This window comes from Balearica regulorum, chromosome 19, assembly GCF_011004875.1.
Source record: "Balearica regulorum gibbericeps isolate bBalReg1 chromosome 19, bBalReg1.pri, whole genome shotgun sequence".
Classification (NCBI taxonomy): Eukaryota; Metazoa; Chordata; class Aves; order Gruiformes; family Gruidae; genus Balearica; species Balearica regulorum.
Window position 1 is genome coordinate 1731949 of NC_046202.1, and position 16881 is coordinate 1748829.

At 52.3% G+C, this 16881-nt stretch overlaps 2 protein-coding genes across 13 annotated transcripts in view; both read left to right on the forward strand.

The window, feature by feature from the left end:
* Window positions 1-16881, forward strand: part of MSI2 (musashi RNA binding protein 2) — a 250333-nt gene that overhangs the window by 154770 nt on the left and 78682 nt on the right. The gene's annotated exons all lie outside the window — the stretch shown is intronic.
* DYNLL2 (dynein light chain LC8-type 2) overlaps window positions 1-16881 on the forward strand; it is a 250316-nt gene that overhangs the window by 14197 nt on the left and 219238 nt on the right. The gene's annotated exons all lie outside the window — the stretch shown is intronic.

Below are 16881 nucleotides of genomic sequence, written 5' to 3' on the forward strand. Positions count from 1 at the left end.
TCTTAAATTATGTCTTAACCTGGCAAGTTTACGTGGTGTGCATCGGATAGGCTGGCAACGCATCTCCGTGCCCTGTCCTTCGGAGGCTTTTGCAGCCCGATTTGCAAGTCCCTGACCTGCGGTTTCTTGTCTCTGCCTCTGTCACCCCGCAGAGCAGTCTCTGCCGTCCCTCTCCAAGGCGCAGGGGGCATGGGGGGCTCCACCTGGACAGCCCGTCCGGGGGGACGTCAGCCCGTCCTGCAGCCCGTGGCAGGGCTGGGCGGCCCCAGCTGCTGCCTCGTCCCCGAATCAGGGCTCTGCTCCAGAGATGGGGGAGAAAGTCTCCTTTTGCTGAAATCTGGAGTTTTGTTTCCCCCGGGGCTCTTGGCTGTGCCTGCAGCGAGCTCTGTTCCTGCTGCCAAACTGGCCCGTGGTCTCTTCACCAGCTCGCGCCTGCCTTGGCTGGGCTCCGCTGCGGGGACGTGAAAAATGGAGACCATTTTTGTGTGTTGGTCCTTCCTTTGCTTCCTGCACGCAAGACGCTCATCTCTTCCCGCGTACCTCAAGGTGATCCCTCCTTTGTCCGCCGCCGGTGGCACTGTGCTGCTGTAAGCACTTTCCGAGGCGTGAGGGCACCGGGAAGCGTTGGTGTTTGTGCTCTGCTGGTGCTGAGCTCTGCTCTAACAGCTCTGGTTCAGCTTCTCCTGCTTTTAGGGGAAGCTGGAATAGTGCGCTGGGGAGCCCTGCTGTCAGGTGTGAACCTGAGCGACGTCCCCAGAGGACGGATTCCTCCATCAGAAGCATCTTTCCACTCTCTTGCCTGGAGAAAAGGTCCGGCACTGCTAAGTTGAGGGCTGCAGATGTAGAGGGCACCTTAGCTGCCGTGAAACCTTTTGGTTTTTTCCCCAAAGGGTTTTCCCCACAATGCACGTTGAAGACGAGAGGCAACAGGTCTTCCTTTTTTTTCTCCTGTAATTCTGAGAATTTACTTTATTGCTTAATTTTTCTTATAGCCTGTTTTTTCTACATACGAGCCATAACATTTCTCTTCGCGTTAGCATCCCTGCGTGAGCTCCTGGACGAGATCTGAGTGGGGAGGAGCTGAGGGTGCAAAAGGACCAAAGCAGGCTGCAGTGCCGTTGGGCGCGGGTGACGTTACCCGCACCTCCCGCGTGCTCCACCGCGGTCAGGCTCCGGACCCGGCTCTGTCCCGCTTGTGCCGTGCCAGGGACGGGGTGGGCTGCAGCCCCCCTCCCCGCTCCTGGCAGCGAAGGGAGCTCTCCGGCACACGGGAGGGTCGGCTCTGGTTGTGAGGCTGTTCCCCAGGGAACAGGCTTACCCTTTTGCTGGGTGAAGGACAATGCTGCTTGTTTGCTGGGATCAGCCAAAATTCCTGCGAGCGGGTGAAGCCCGCCCGGCGCCGAGGGGCTGCGCTGCCGGAGGGGTCTGGAAGTCTGAGCTCTGGGTGTTTGCCTCTGCCAAGTACAGATGAAAGGAAGAAACGAGTGTAACAGGCAGAGGAAAGAGTCATCTTCATCTTCACGCTTGAATTTATCCAGTCTTCTCTGACAATTGTTCCTTCCCTGTACAGGTAGCTACCGCTAATCAGGCTAATGAACTGGCTTAGCGGGCTGTTGTGATGAAGCGAGTTCTGCTGCATCGATCGTTTATAAAATCACCCCAGATTTTACAAATTGTGACATTCTGCTTGTGTTGGAAACATGTTTAAAATGCAGTAGCGTGCAGCAACGGTGTTAATGGCAGTTCTTAAAACCACTTGCGGGTTGCAATCTGTATCTTCAAATTAGCCAAGGGAAAGAGAAATGGCAGATAAAATATCCGTTGTGGTTTACTGTAGTTAGTCTATGCCTAGAATAATCAACGTAGGCAAGGGAAAGGAACGGTATTAAAATTCACTCCCTACTGCTAGAAGGCGAGATAAATTTCCTTGCAAGCAAATTGAGAATATTTGTTGACATAATTCTGGCACGTGTGCGTTACTCGTGCGTGCGTAGTCTGGTAGCGTGTAACCCGCCTGCGTGCGCGGCACGGGACCAACATCGCTTAGTTTGTGGGAATGCGCAGATTTAACCAGCCGCAGTGAGAGGGATTTTCAAAGCTGCTCGTCGTTGAACAGTTTTATTAATACCTTGGGAAGGCTTGAAAACCCCACCCCAAATAAAACTTAACGCCTTGCCAATGGAGCGCATAACTTTTGCAACGTTAAAAATGTCATCAGGCTAACCACAGTGTTGCCTCTGCTGGTGTCTCTTTTAACGTCCAGCTATTCCTGGATGTTCTCTAAGGAAAATAAGACTCAGAGCTACTGCATTTCGTGCTTGTCCACTGGTGTGAATGGCGGGCTGCAAAATCTGAGAGTGTTTAATTGAGGGAGTGGTTAATTTTTGGAGTATCGTAGCTAAAACAATCCCTAGCTTGGTTGGGACGCGGTGTCTTCTTGCAAGGGTTCTCCTCCTAGCTTGGCCGCTTAGTTGTGATAGTGGGCACGCAGTGGACTAGCGCTTAGAAGGCAAATACCTCGGGGTCGGCTTAGTTAAGATGCCATTCCTTTTTGGAAAGAAAGTGTCGGTAATCCTGTTTCTGTACCCTGTACCGTACTTTTGCACTTCCGTACGGGGAGCAAAACCACACGCAGAAGTTCTCCACGCACTCTGGAAGATCACTTTCATCACCTCCTCCGCTGCCTAAAATTTCATAGAGCTGAAAATTACTGGGCCAATCTTGAAAGGATTTAGTAATTGGAAAGAAAAAAGAGCGGGTGATGTTATTTTGTTACCCTTGCAAAGTGCAGATAAAAATCTGGAGTTCAGCATTAGTTATTGATCTCTGGGGTTGGGGGGAGCCAGGCAAGATGATGATGTCCTTCTAACTTCATTACGGAAGGGAGCTCCAGAAAGCATACCAATTCGCTGCCGAGCACGTCGCGCAGCCGGAGCCGGACGGGACGGCTGCCTTGCCCTTGTGCTTTGCCCGCGCCGGGCGATCCCCGAACCCTGGCAGCGGGAGGCTCGTTTGTTGGATGCAGCAGAGCCATGCGCGGCGGGCGGGCTGCTCGGGAGGAAGGAAGGGTCGGACGAAAAGTGTCCAAACCGGGGGGTGCGGGAGCCGGCTCGGCCCTTCCCAGGCTGCGTACGTCTTGCGCAAAGGAAAATGCAGCGGAGTGGAGCCGCTCCTGATAAATTTATGTGGCAGCTCTCCTTTCTTTCTGCGACTGGTAAGCACGAGGGTAGAGGTGAGCGAGGAGCAGGTGGGGTATTGGGGAGTTGCGGTAATGGACGCTCTCGGTCACAGCCCTGAACGCTCTCCACCAGCGTGTACGTGCCTTGTGCTTGCCTGTAGCCATCGGCTGCTCCAGAAGCCGTCCGTGGCGTGCATCACGTCAGTCCCACGTCTTGAACTTGCAAAAAGACAAAGATTTTGAGTGACTGAATCCCCCAAGCTGTAATTGCCGGTATTGAATGTAATACTATATGTTTTTCAAAGCCACACAGCCCCCAGAGTTATTTTCATATCAATTAACTCTCTCACACGGTTTGGAATGGCAGGGGAGAGAGGAGGGAAGTGACAGCATGTGATTTGGACTTCTTTAATCTTAAAACTAAACAGAATTAAAGGCAGGCTGTCTGCGTGATGCAAACAATATCCCGTGCGTTAGGGGGTAAAACATCTCCCGAAGACAGGCGTTGATTGTGGCAGAGCTTTAAAATCGCGTGGGTTTCTGCGGTCGTTGCAAACCCCCCCGCTGTTTCCCGTGCCTGCGAGGAGGGTGAGGGTGGGGGTGAGCCCTCTCCGGGGGTGGGTGGCACCTCCGTGCGTGTGCAAGGGGCCGGGTGGCGGGGGAGCATCGCTTCGCTCAGCGCCTGAAGCGGGGCTCAGCCGGCAGCTCCCCGGGGTGCTCTCCGACCAGGCCGTGCCGAGCCCCCGCAGCGCCGGGGAGGGGGGGGTGCCCGTCGTGCCCTCGAGCGGGGGCTCGCTGAGGGTCCCGCACCCCTGCGCGGCATCGCAGCAGCCACTGGTGTGCCCGTGGGAGGAGAGGTTTGGGGTTGACCGAAACCCGCAGAATTCAGACCGAAGGATTCGTGCCCGTGCGCGTCGTACCACCGAGAGCGCGGGCGGGAGCGCGGGGGCTGCCGCATCCTTCCCACGCTCTCCGCGAGGAACGCGAGGGTCGTGCTGCGGGTCTGCGCTATCCCCGTCTGGCAGATTGCAGCGCGTAAAAGTGATTGTCCAGGTGGAAGCGGTCGCCATGATGGTTGTCTTTATTGGAAGAGACAGGAGCGATGTTGTCAGTGAGATCCCGTCTGTGCCTCGGCGAAGGATGCTGCTTGTCTTAGGAGAAAAATGGCCTTTTGTGTTCTGTCCGGCTGCCAAAACCCCGGTTTTGTAGTTGACCTCTGAAGTTATAATTGACATTTTTAGAGATGAGATATAAATATAATTAAGTGTCGCTGCAATTATTTGTTTATCGCCGTCCCCCTCAAGTAAGGCAAGGTGATGTGCATTTAAAAACACATCCCGAGGCAGTTTTGAGTAACGAGTATTTAAAATATATAGAAATAATTGCCTAATTTGGTAGTTTTCAACATGGCTTTTCTTGGCAGCGGTCTGGCGACAGTACCGTGCGTTTCGAGGACACCTCAGAGGGAACCTTTCGCCTGCTCACGTAGTTTTGCTTTTAGAAGGACAGGGCTCAGGGCGGAGCTGCTCTTTGGTCAGGTTTGACCTGCAGGATTTTGGAAGAGCATCCGCAAACACGGCGATGGTGTTTTTCAGAGCATAAAGCGCTTTAAGGGCCTTGGATGAAGAGTGTGACATCAGGTATAAATGCAGGCAATATTATTGTTATTGCTTTCCGAGACGAGACGGGCTTTTATTCCCCTGTCAGTTGTATCACTTCACAAATGGGGCTCCAGAGAGTGCAGTTGTTTGGAGGGAAGCGCTCGCTCGGCTCGGCCTCGCCGGTGAAATTCATCCCAGGGACCTGGAGCTTGCAGCGCGCAGCCAGACTTCAGCCCTCGACGCGTGGAGACGCAGGGTGTTTGTCTTCTGCCAAAGGCACAGAGGATCGGAGTGGGGGGAGCTGCAGATGGGGGGGGCGTTAGACTGCTTTTTAAGCAAATATTTGCTTCAAAACTTCACACGAGGGCTGTGAAGATTCATTAGTTAATATTATTTACCATTTACAGACCTATCAGTGAAAGTGGTGATGGCTGAGCGATAATACCGTCAGTCATACCTATCTATTTAGATTGCAGCTATGACATGTGCCATATTAATATTTTATATGTGTATGTTTTTAATATTACATCCTCACTTATAAATATTCATGTCATAAACCACGTTAACGGCTGCGGCGCTGCAGAGCGATATTCCCGTCTCTGCTGGGTGTCCCGAGTTCAGCTCCATCCCGGGTGGAACCAAGGTCGGAGCTGGGACGGCTGCGCCGGTGAGACGGGGTGCGGGGAAGGGGCTCGGGGCCGGGTGGCCGCAGCCCCCCCCCGGTTTCCCATTTGGAGATGGGGACCGCCAGGTGACAGCCGCTGCGGGGTGGGGGGGGTGGCTTTCGCACGGCGGCGTGCCAGCGGCCCCAAGCTCGACAAGCTCGGCGCTGCTCCCTACTTCGGTGCTAATAAACACAAACCAAAAAGTAAAAGCTGCCAGTTCTTGGATCCGTCTCCCTTGTCTTTTAATTTCCTGGCCAGCGCCTATTGCTGCTGCATCAGGGCACCTTAGTGAAGTGTAAAAATAAATGCGTTGGAGGCAGCGTGAGCCCGGCATCCCAGTAGGCTCGGTTTCAGAATAGCAAATAAGGCTCCTGGCCACGCTTTTCAAGGCGATTATTGAACGTCTCGGGTGGTTACAGTCATTCTGCCCCCAGCCTCGTGCTGGATAACGCCACCTGAGGCTTGGAATAATTGCCCGGCTATGTACTGTCTGTCATACCTTATTGCTTAATTTTATACCAGTAATGAAAATTACATCCAGAGGAGGAGAAAGAGCGAACAGCTGCACTGGCCGGGACGCACCCAAGGAATAGATGTGTGCAAATGCTTTCTCTAAACAAGGGGAGAGACTCGGCTTGCCAGCAGCGCTTGGGAGGTGGCTTGACATTTTTATTTTCTTGTTTAACAAACAAATGCAATAATAATAATAAGAAAAAAAAATCCCACCAACCTCCAGTAAAGGTTGCAAACGCAGCCCAGCAATTAGTTTGGGAGTCTCCAGTTACATGATCAGACTTTAAGGTACAGATCAACTTAAAAGTCTATTGCAAAGGACAGTAGGTTTGTAAAACTCGTTTGTAAAACTCGTTTGTATCTTGTCTTCGTAGCTAATGTGTAAACAAATTATTTAATTCCCTCTCCCCAGAGGGAGAGCCCTGCACAACTACACCTTCTTTGACCTTCTTAATTTATCCGACCTCCTTTCGATTAGCCCTAATACAGGGAGTAACAAGAGGAGACGCCGACTGAAAGGCTCCGTCCCGGGCGCTCTCCCCCTGCGGCACGGGAGGCGAGGTGCAGGCAGGGATGAGGTGCAGGCAGGGATGAGGTGCAGGCAGGGATGAGGTGCAGGCAGGCATCCCTGACGGCCAGCGCTGCCTCGCCGGCGGCTCTGCCAAGGGGGTGTCAGGCACCCAGGAACGCAGGAGGCGACGTCCTGCTCTCGTTCCCGTGGTGGGGCGTCAGAGCCAGAGCGTAGAACTTGCAGGAAGGAAGAGGCGCGCAGGGGGAAATTTAGCATTTTCTGTGGCACCCGTATAGGGAAGGTATTGAACAGCTTTTCAAATACCAGTTAGGCTTTCTGGGTTGTGCAGATCACCGGAGGCTGATATCCAGATGGAAGAGCAGAGACAGAGAAAGATGGGAGGTGGCGGTGCTGGTCCCGCGGAAGGTATCCACGTGGCACCCAGGGCAGGGCGTAGACAGGACCGCGAGCGGAAAGCCGGGCATTTCCTTCCCGTAGAACTGCCGTTAATAGTCGCTGTCTGAAAAAGAAAAATCTTCCCACGCACTTAGTACTGAACAGTATCAATAACTTAATGCAGTTAGATGACAGTCGTATTGGAGAGTGCACAGTAAATCAGTGGAGCCTTTCTCCTCTCTGTAAAGGTTCTTCAGGAACCATAAAGCAAGAGTTGTGCAAATATTTAAGAACTTTTTTTTTAAATTATGATAATGGTTAAGTTGCACTTGCAGAAAGTCGGTATGCGTGAGCTGCGCCGAGATGAGTGCTTGTGTTAGAAACAGTCAACGTAATCTTCCCAGCGGAAGCTGTGTTGAGAAGACGGTGAGGTCATTTTAATACGACTTCAGTTTGCCATCTCTATTGTCACTGCTGAGCAGCCAGTTTGAGTGACAGATAAATTAGCAAAAATCCTGATGATCTGTGAACGGAAAGAAATCCTAAATGCCGTGAATAAGTTCTTGCTTATGAATCTACTCAGCAGATGAAACCGAAACCCTTTTGCTTCCTAGAATGCAGGAGCAAAGTGATTAGCAGGTAGCGCTTCAAGTCTTGTGGGACTATTTGAAAATGTTAATTGAGGAAAGGCCAGAAACAGGAGGAGAACAAAATGCAACATTTACATAGACGGGCAGTCTTAATACAACAAGCAGAATTAAAATCAGCGTGGTGACCTTGAGAAAATAGGCAGCTACTTGCAGCGTGCCTGTGCCCAAAAATGCGGTAGGAAAATATTGAGACACACCACGCTGCTTTCGCTCCCCGGGGTGGTGTTTTCTTCCCCCAGCGCATCGCTGAAGGCAGACTGGGCGAGTCCTCCCAAATACGCATTGGGGGAGCGGCTCATATTTTTTTTTATATCTGTGCTTTATATCTGCTTGTTTTGATAATAAAGCTTTTACCGAAGGTGAGGAGGACGTTCCCAGCAGCCCAGCGAGGCTGAGAGCGAGCGAGCCGAAGCCGTTTGGTGTCCCAGGAGAGGGGCTGCTCTGCCTCCCCGTGCCCGGCGCGCCCCGGAGTAAATCCCCTCCCGCAGCTGCCACCGCGCTCGTGCCGGGACCCGGGTGCTGCCGAAGCCGCGCTGAAGCCTTTCATTTTGCAAGGTCATTGCCATACGTAAAGCCTCCTGGTGAGCTGTATAAACAAACAGATAACGCAGCCCCTACCCCCAAAATCTTGAGTTTCAGCAGAAACGTGGGTTACACCAATAATGCCGGTAGCAGAAGGAAAGGCTTTTACCCCCCGGCCTCCTGTTCGAGCGGGCTCTGCCGTGCCGTCTCTCTCTGCGGGCCTCGCCATCCCCCGGCTCTGATCCTGGTCTTTGGGGTGTTTATTTTTAAGTGTTGTAATTGGGGTGGGGGGTGCTGGTCCGAGCTGCGGGGCGCGTGAGCGCGTGCCGCCTTGCTGACCTGGGCGGCTGAGCTCGAGCGGGTGGCTGGCTGGGGGGGGGGCCCCGCTCCGCGCCTGGGCAGCAGAAATTGCTCCCGGCGTCGTTTTTATGAGGCGGAAGCTTCGAGCGAGTCTGCTGCTGAAGGAGGGCTTGGCGATGGGGTGCGCGAACGGAAACATTGCTACCCTGCAATTAACGGTTTACAGCTCTTGCGTGGATACATTCCACCTAATCAATCCTCTTGTATTAGCAAATTAGAAGCTGTTAAAATTACTAGCTTAGCTGTGTGAAATGCGTGCTGCAGTCCCACTCTGTCTGGTCTCGGGGCAGGTCCCGCAGAGCGTTCCTGCCTCCTGCTCCAGCTTGCGCCAGCCGCCGGTTTACCCTTCTCCTCTGCATGCCCTCGCCCGCCGGCCAGTTCCTCTTGGCACGTGAGGCAGGCGGCTGCGGCCGCCCCTCTGCTGTCTCGCTCCGTGGAGCGTTTGCAGCTCGATCCACCGCACGACCGTGATCCTCTTCTGCCCGATTTCGGTGGCCGCAGAGCTGGCGGTGTCACGGCTCCAGCCCGGGGACCTCGGTGCCCCCACTCCCGCTGACTTCTGCGAGCGGGAGAAGGTACAGGTCACTGCAGTTCTCTGCAGCCCCGGCATATCCCCCGGCCCTCCAGCCGGCGGGAGCCCCGCGGCCCTGCGCTGCGTCACCGTGGTGGTTTGCGGGCGGTGACCGGGGACGCGGCGGGTTTGGGTCCTGCCGCTCCTCGCACGGAGCCCTGCGGCAGCCGGCGGCTCTCACCCCAAGGCTCAGCTGCATCCCTGGATCCTGCGTTTCAGGCGCTTTTCTACCAAAGAGAGAAAATTGGAAGCCCTGAACCGCAGTTAGAGCCAAGTTCCTGCCCTGGGAATTGAACAAATAGGAGCTGCAAGGGCGAACAGTTTGCTGCTGTAAATCGACGTGTATCTGCTGGCTTTGATGCGCCCGCGGCAGAGCGCTGCCAGCGCAGGACAGAACCCCGACTCGCGCTGCGGTACGAGGTGACAGCTTCACGGTTGGCTCCCGCTTTGTCCGTAAGGAAAAGCCCTGGTCCCCGGGCTGTACCTGAGCTCGGCTCTGCCCTTGGCTTTCCTGGCTCCGTCCCGCTTCCTGCCTGAGAGGGCAGGGGCTCATGTCTGCAGCTACCAGCCGCAAGGGAAGAGCAAACCGTCTGTAAAAAGAGCGACTCTTCCACCGTTTCCTCTTCCCCTTCATTCCCCCCTTCGGACGAGACCCCCTGAACTCGCTTTCCCAGCTCTCTCTAGGTCCAGGCTGCGTCTGGCACGGCCTACCGGGCGTGCGGAGCGATGCCGGGCGGTTTGCGTCACACGGGGCTCGCGGGGTCCGCGCCGTTTCGCGTCAGTGCCCTCTTACCTGTGCTCGATAGCAGTTATCCCAAAACGTTAGGTTTTGACTGAGGATTTCTTTAATTAGGTTGATTAATTTGTACTGGCAAGGAGTGATTTTGCTTATCTGTATGGTTTTTGTCGATATAAGCTGAAGTAAGAACATCTGGCGCTTTTTTTGCTGGATCCAATAGAATAAGTAAGTTGAAAAACAGCTTCTTTCAGAAAACTGCAGGTCGGCGGATTTGGGTTGTGGTTATTTTTCTTTTTAATTTATTGAGTGTTTTCTGGACCAGAAAGAGTGCCTTCAACTAGTGTAATAATTTGCAGATTGTTCTGCATTTTAAAACACCTATTGATGCTAACGACTTCTTAATTCTCTGCGTCAGAAGACGACCAGGAGCAAACAGACGCGATACTGCTAGCCCTACGCGGCCCTCCCGCGAGGGATTTCAAAGCTCCGTGCAGGCGTGTAGTGAGCTAAGCCTTGCACTGTCCCAGCGAAGCCGGTAAGGTGGGGGCATCGGGGGCGCAGGGAGGGGGAACCGATTCGCCCACGGCTCCCGTCAGCGCTGAGCGCGGAGCCGGTCTTTGACCGCGGCACCATCTCTCCGTGTTTACTCCTAGTGGGAGCGTCGCCGGCCCCGGTGTAAGTCATTTGAGAGTTGTGTGGTTGACTTCAGTTGCAGCAAGGCTCTGGCGATGGAAACCGTCCTCATCCGTCGCACGCGCACGCACGTGTTCAACAGCGCACTCAGAATTAGGGCAGGATCCGCAGGGAGAAGCCTGGCAGGAGAATACGCTTGAAGCATCGTTGCAGCAACAAATATTCCCCCGTCAGCTCACAGGAAGGTCGGAGGAGCAAAAAACTCACCTCAAGGTATTGGAGGCGGGTTTGGCTTTTGCCAATTCTGTTTCTGCGAGGCCGTTCCCTCCGGTTAGAGCTCCGCTCTCAATGCCAGCCTGTCCCTGGAGCGCAGGGCTTGCTTCCCTCCTGCGGGCACAAAGAAGTAAAACCATTTGGTTTCCTCCAGTCTCTGGAAGTTCCCTGCAACTGCAGGAAAACAAAATAAATAAAAAAATCAGATGACGGAAGTGCGGGATTTGTTTTCACGCGGATCGGCAGCCCTTTCCCCCGCTCCCAGCCCCGGCGATGCCGCACGGTTTTTCTCGTGGCCGTTTGGCTTGGTTTCGCTTCGTCCCTCGCAGGGCACGAGCGCAGGGTGCCGGTTCGGTGCCCGGGGGTTCCGGAGGGCTCGGAAGCGGCACGTGGGCGGTGGGAGACGGAGGTGGGGCTGCTAACCTGCCTGGCTGCTCGGGGAAGGAGCAGCTGCGGAGGGAAGATGGGAGCAGCTGTGGGTGTGAAATTAGTCATTCTATGAAGAAATGGATTTGATAAATAATAAAACAGTGGTATTAACAACAGATGCTTTCCAGGTCAGATGACTTTGATAAAAGCACCCAGCAGCCGTGGGTAATGGTATGAAAAACATGTATCTATATTTATAGATCCATCTATATGAAAAGGCATATAAATAAGCACGTTTGTGTATAGATGTCTGTGTATGTGCTCACATATAAACATACCTGGCATTTTATTTCTGTTTTAAAACGACAGTGAGAGTGCCACCGCTCCCGTTCTTTGCAGGCTTTGAGACTTGCCAAGAAAACCTGAAATCTGCTCGGCGTCTCCCGAATCTGGCACACTCCCTCCCCTCCTCCTCAGCCCCGGCTCCGTTTGGTTTTATATTCATACCTTTTCATTTCGATAACTGTTTTGATTTGTAAAATACTACGCCTTATGCAACGTTTCCTTTATGATGATTTAGTATGCTCTTCTTATCTTTCACCTTAAATCTTTGATAAGAGCATTTTAAAAATGAAATTGCTACCTGACACCGTTACACGCTCCTGGCTGGCTGCCAGCGGAGCGGCTCTGAAAAGCCTTTCCCGAGCTGCTGGGATGGAGGAGGATGAGGAAGGGGAGGAAGCACGGCGGGACCGGCCGGCCGGCTCCGCTCCTCGCCCATCCCGGCCGTTGCTTTGCAGGGGCGGATGTTGGAGCAGGGGTCCGTACCAGCCCCGTCCCAGCGGTCCCTGAATGTTTCCCTCTCTTTCCTCCCCACTAAATTGCTCGTTAGTATAATTGAGCATCGTCGCCGCTGCTTTGGAAGCGGAGGGAGCGCGTCGGGGGAAGAGGTGGGAGGGCGACTGGGTGGTGGGCTCGGTTTGCTTCCCCCCCAAAGCCGTAAATGCGACCCTAGGGACCCTTTCTGGAGGGCGACCCAGCGTCGCTTGCGAGTTCCGGCGTGTCGGAGCGATGGAACTGGTTTTGGAGAACCGCTGCTGCGCCTGCCGGCCGCGATTCGTCAGGGGAGGGCGTCAGCAGCGGGAGCGTCAGTAAATAGAACTGCCTGACGTGGCCGGTCATTTTTATTTTAATATAGTAGATTTAATGAACTCTTGTCTTTATAATTCATGGTACTTGCCGAACACATCCGTTTCTCCTCCGGAACGACGTTAGTTACAGATCTGTCCTTCGTTAGAGGCTTTATTACGGCCGGCGAGCTTAACTCTCCCCGAGTCGCGGTGATATGTTCCCAAAGTGCAAAGGGTTATCTAATAAATTGTTGCCTTTTACATTCAATACTATTAGTAATAAACGTAGCCAAAAACTTCCCTGAGTAGTTCATGCATTATTAATTATTATTAGTATTGAATCTCTTGAAAGGTCGTTCGCAAAGGCCTGCGGTATGTGTTTTCCCAGCGTACTGGGGGCATGTTTATCGGCTGTCGCTGCCGTGACACCTCTCCGGTAGTTTGTGCGTGTTCGAGTGTGTTCAGGTCGGAGCCGATAGCAGACCCCAAATCTGCTGTCAAGTGATTTAATAGCATTTGTGTCCAGCCTAACCCAATCTAGCTCACCTCGCAGAGAGGGGAAAAAAAAAAAGAAAAAAAAGAAATAATCCTGCATCAAAATTACTGCTTTTGGAACTGTCTTGTCTCTTTTGAGTAGGAACTGGAGACAACTAGACAAGCTTCAATGAAAGCGAATAAAGAAACATTACTTTCTGAACACAATCTTCTGTTACCAGTCACTTCTCAACAGACATTCAATCAAAATGCTAATAGCGAAGGCAACAAGGGAGCGAGGTTATTGTAATACTAATTGATAGGCTGCAGGGATGGGTTTTGATAAGTGCTGTTGAAGATACATTTTTGAAATATGATTCTCTTTAATTACAATGATGCTAATAAAAAAATTAACAAATGATTTAATGATAGTTTTCTAGGTAATGGCTTGAAGATTTTTGTTCAAGTTATTTTGTAGGGATTTTTTTAAACCAGAAATTATGAAAATCACCTTAAAAATAAAGCCGTAGTGGAAGGTAGCGACTTTATCTAGACTTGGGTGGCTACTTTGCATCAAAATTAATACTGTCAAATCTGAAGCTCCAATAAGAAATCCAGTCATTTATTTATACAATAGACTTTGCTGAAAGCCCATAGTTGAAGCCACGTTGCATGTAGGAATGCATTTAATATCTAATGCGTATAATAATTAGGATCAACTATGCCAGCAAGGATTTTAAAATATGTTTTGAGGGAGGGGAGGAATGGGCCGAGGGGCACTCACTGAGGTTTTAAAGTGCGTCGGGGGTACCAGGTTTGATCAGATTAATGGAGATTATTGACAGTCGGTGATGGGAAGCTCCCAACTAAGACCCGCTTTCCCGGTGCAACAGCAGGTGATTTTCCGTGTCCCCGACGGACGGGATTGCTGTGCCGATGCTCCCGCGGGACCGCAGGGCGTCCCAGCCCGTGCCATCCCTGTCGGAGCCTGTCCCGCGCTCCGTGGGGCTGCGTGTCGGCACGCGGCGTCCTGCCGCCGCTGTCCCCTGGGAAATGGGAACACAAAGGGAAAGGGCAGCTCTGCCGCCAACAGGCAGGCTCTGCTTCAGCTAATTTTTGATGAAATAATTGATAACAAAACAAAGACTTTTTTTTTTTTGAAGGGGGGGGTGTCTTGCTTTTGTTGATGTGGGTGGGGGCTCTTTCTGGGGCAGGGAAGGATGATCTCTCCTGCCTTCCAATTTGTCAAGCTCGCTCTCAAAGATCTGCCAGAGAAGAAAGGGTAATTAATAGGCTTGAAGTCATTTCCGATGTGTCAGTATTTCTGCCTTGCTTCCAAGTGATAATGTTCGCTGGCTCGAGGCCTCCGGGGAGCCTTCCATCTTATTAACTTGTCTAGGAGAAACAGTGAGTGGGGACAGCTTGGGCCAGTGGGTGACATGAAATAAGGATTTGTGGTGTAGTGAGCTGTAAACACGGGGGCCGATTGAGTAAAAAGTGGAAAAAATAAAAAAACAAAGGAAGAAAAATATATGGAAAAGGGCACTGGTCACAAGTACAGCAGCACGTGTGATGGAGGAGGGGGGATGCGCTTTATTTAGGGCAGCCTGTACCCGACCCGTGGAGCCGCTGTGGTGCTGTGCCACCCACAACCAACTTCTGCCCGTGTCGACGTCGGGTCCTGGGTCTGGCCAGGTGCCTCTGACCGTGCTCCGCCCGTGGTCCAGCACGCCGCTCCCCCATGCCGGCGTCGGGGAGAGAACGCGGCAGTCGGGGCCGGTGCTGCCACGGCTGGTTCCGCCGCCGAAAGACCCGTGTGTCAGACGGGCTGCAGCGTTATTTTATTTTTTCGGGGCTGTCTCGTGGTTTTGGTCCCGTCCCACAGAGCTGTTCGTCCCAGCTGCTGGTGGTCTGCTGCCTCCGCGCCGCCTCGGCTGGCACGGCTGCTGGCAGCTCCCGCCTCGGAGCAGCTGGCGGCCAAGGTTGCCAGAAGTCACGTGCGATTTTTGGGATGCTCAACTTGAGGCGCTGAAAAGGGACCTGTTTCTCAGCAGGCCAAGGGCTGGGTCCTTCTCCTCATCACTTCGGTCTCTTTGCCAAGTCAACTGGCAGTTTTCGTAGCTTTTCTTAATTGCGTTTGAAAACTTAGGACGCTTCCGTGTGAAGACACCTTCATTCTCAGAAGAACCGCAAGCATTTTATAATCCTACATCCCGTAGAGACTCCGAGAGGCTGGGACGCGTACCGAGACGTGCACGATCCCGGGATGGAGATGTGCAGCAGCGACGGGAGTGAAATCCCCGCTCCTACCCTGGTGAGTGTGCGGTCCCGTGCCTCCTGCCCGGCTTGCGGAGGGGAGAGAAGACCCGTAGTCCATATATCTCAAAACCTGCTCTTTGGAGCCGAAGCTCTGCATCCTGGTTTTCCGTCCTCCTTGGTGTGTGTCTGTGCATTCTTGATCCCGTTGTTAGCACAGGACCAGGCTCCCGCTTCCTTCGCCTCTGCGCTCTGCAGCGTGTGGGACGCGGCACGTCGCATCCCCAGCCTGGGACGGGCCCGGGCAGCTGCACGGGCTGGGTTTGGGGGGTGCCTCGCGCTGCTCCGCTCGTCCTTCCGCAGCTTGGGGCAGCAGAAGCAATGTCAGAGGAGCAGCTGTGTGAGTGTAGTTGGCAAAACAATTGGGATTTTTTTCCATAACTCCCCATTGTTAGATGGCGTCAAGGTCTGCCTTCGGAAGGGGATGCACGGAAGAGGAGAGATTTCTGGTCCCTGCGTGCGTTTGATGACTACACCTGTAATCACAGGACTGTGTCAACACAGGCTTTGGTATAATTGCTCCCCTCCGCCCCCAGTCCTGGTGAGATTTTGTTAATTAGAATTAGAGCATTTAAAAACAGAGATTATTTTTAAACTGGTGTCCCGATTACCCTGTATGACGTTGAAGGGAAGTTGGCCGGGATCTCAGTTTTCCCAGGTGCTCTGCCCCGCACGGGACCCGGCTCCCTCGAGGCGGTGCTGGCTGTCCCTGTCCCGACCAGGCTCCTCCTCGCGGCAGGGCACTCAGCGGGGCGGTACCCGAGGGAGGTAATTTGGGACTCTGTCAGGGTGAGAAATAAAATGGTTACAGGTGGGTTCTGGTTCCTGGGTGTGCCGAGTTGCCCGCTTGCCTTTGACGTTAGTAAAAGCTGCGAGACACGCTGGGGAAGAGGGATGGAGAGTCATGTCCGTAGGTTCACTGGGATAAAACCAGGAGGAGATGTCTTCGAGCGATGTTCGGTGCCACTGAGCTGACCCGTCTTGCGCAGCGTGGAGCGTCGCTGCTGTTGGAGCTCTGAGCCTGTGACAGCCGCGGGCGTACCTAAGGGTGATGCTACCTCTACGTATTTAACTCCTTTGCTTTTCTCGTTTTCTTTTAAATTCTCCTCTGTAGCAAAAGTGCACAAGCGGTTTCATTAGCTATTAAAGACAAACACAATGGAGGCAGCGCTGGTCTCTGCCACGTACGAGCTGTTCCTGGGAGATTGTTCCCTTTTTTATTTTTTAAAGTAGCAAACCTTGGCATTTTGGGTCACTGGGAAGGAACAGGATGTCTTTCACATATTGACAGGTTTTTTTTCTTCTCTTTTCTTTTCTGATCTCACTCCTGTTTGTCAAGCTCACTTTTCATTTTCCAGAGAAATGATTATGACTAAACATCTCTGACAACCTCTTTGCAAAGTGTGAGAAGGCTACAATGAAAAAAAAAAGAGCCACCTCAAAGCTCTTCAGTGATTAAGCTACTTAACTGGCAAGTTTTTCTCTCCTACTGCTGAGCGTATTTCTGCACAATGGACTTCCCCTTGCAAGCACTTATTAGGGAGGCAGTAGTATAATCTAATTAAAATTTGTTTTAATATTCTGTGAAAATTAAAACTGAATCCTTCCTGTTAGAAAGAATGACCGTGCATGTATTAGTCCTCTATGTTTTGTTGTTGTTGTTAGCTTATTCAAATATTAACACTGCCTGCCTGCTCAAAATGATAGTTCGTGCCCATTAACAGAGCTTATTCTCAAATTAAATGATGAATGATATGTAGGAATAGGTGAAAGCGGGTTGCTCGGTTTATTTATTTATTAATGCTAATGTTCCTTCCTGGAGGTAAATAAGGGGAGGGGATGCTGTGCAATATTATCACTGTGAAATTAGAGGAAAGTCTCATTATTTGAGGATGGAATTCAGTGGCTGAAGGTTTACTCTTCATCCTGAATTCTTCCAGCTAATTGCCTGCTGATTAGTCGAGAGACAGGCATCGCTAA